This window comes from Cryptomeria japonica, chromosome 1 (assembly GCF_030272615.1).
Source record: "Cryptomeria japonica chromosome 1, Sugi_1.0, whole genome shotgun sequence".
In the NCBI taxonomy this organism is placed as follows: Eukaryota; Viridiplantae; Streptophyta; class Pinopsida; order Cupressales; family Cupressaceae; genus Cryptomeria; species Cryptomeria japonica.
Window position 1 is genome coordinate 617,901,918 of NC_081405.1, and position 1,986 is coordinate 617,903,903.

The window sequence follows — 1,986 nt, forward strand, 5'->3', positions numbered from 1 at the left end:
GTGCATCCCTCTTATACATCTTTGGATCTTTAACTCAAGTGCCTTTAAACTTTCCTTTCAGAGTCCAAAGCACTAATACCAATTGATAGTTTTGATACGTAATATAAGTACAGATCCAATAGCCAACAAGATGAGAAGGGGGGGGGGGTGAATCATACAAACTTAATCATCCATAAAAACATCAGATTCAACCTCGGTAACATATATTAGTCATATAACCAAAAATTGTAAAACATGCAAACTCAAAAGCATATGAACAATATAAACCTTATAACACCAGATTTAACGTGGAAACCCAAATAGGGAAAAACCACTATGGGATTTTGGACCCACTAAGAAATATACTCTTCTAGAGTATGCTCGGTTAAAAGCAAATCCTATTAAAGACTACAAACACATTGCTAGATGTGACCTGGTTAAGGGATTTCCCTCAGATCTGTTAGGATCTTCACTTTGTTAGAAGTGACCTTGTCAAAGGATTTCAAACACTCAATAAGAATGTCACCTTATTAGAGGATTTACATATAAGATTGTTAAGTCCACTTGGTTAAGAAATTTCCTATCACTTTCACAAAATAACAGTAATACAATCTATCTGCAACTTCACATCTAAAATGCTAAAGCAGATTCCTATTTGTTCAATACAATCTAGACATAGAACTAATCTTGTCTATCTGTTGGGTATCAATACTCTGTTATTCTAATAGGTCTTCAAGCTTCTTTTCTCGGTAATCACTATGTAGCATTCTTGTGCATACACTTGCCTGCATACATTGTTTATCAACAACTTCCTATTTATAAGCAATCTTCTAACTGCTTAATCTCCTTGATCACATTTCCCATGATCAATCATAGCCATTAGATCTTCAATCTTGTCCAGGTTCATTGTATCTTTCGATTTGAAAATGTTTTAACCCACCTTGGAACTTGTGTTAGGGTAATGCGGTTCAATCTGAACTGTAGATCTTCTTGCCGACTTTCCATTGCCTTAGATTTGTTAACAAACTTCTTCCACAGTTTACCAATCATTGATCCACTCCATCTCATCAACTTCTTTCATTAAATATCACATGTAAACATTTAATGCATTTTGTTATAGCTCAGTTACAACTCGATGAATACTAAAGTTCACTTGGTAGACATTCTATCTTCATTAACCGACTACGATAACCTTAGGGTTTACCGACTAGGTTCCTTAGGGTTTACCGACTAGGTTCTTTGCTTGATAACATAGTATTGTATTAACCTTTACATTTTACAACATATGTATGATGTTAAAACAATCTAAAACATCAAGATCTCATCATTGTTTGACTCAGTAGAGTTGCCCATTGAGTAACTTATCCTCTTATTCATCATATTCTTTCCTGTGTCTTTACCGACTTCTTTATAATCTTCATATCATATTTTTTAAGATATGGCAACATCATACTGAATTAGAAAATCAATTTCTTGCAATCAATGACAAAATAATAATATCAAGATAGTAAAACATCTTTAATCAGTTATGTCTATAATCATCAACAACCTTCTCAATATCCTTGTAATATTGCCAACACCTTTGTCATTGATGCCAAAGGGGGAGTAGTAGGATGAGAAAGTTCAAAGACAGGAATCATATGCTCAAGGGGAGCCCTTCATATTTTTGGTAAACATTACTTTTGGTAAATTTTTTGGACTACACATTTTTGGACACTTTTTGAAATTTCTCATGAGTGTTGCCATCAATGCCAAAGGGGTAGATTGTCTGCATATGGACACTCCAATGAGACATTGTGTGTGATTGAAGGTTTTGTCATTGATGGCAACCTTGCAATCCTATGGCACCGACAAGACTTTATACCGGCAAAGCATTACACAAGCAAGACAGTGCACCGTCATCAACAAGATTACTCTACACCAGCACCGACACCGGCACAGAAGAAAAGATGTATACCGGCATAAAGGCCGATAGGATTTTTGATATGTAATATTTTGTTTATTATT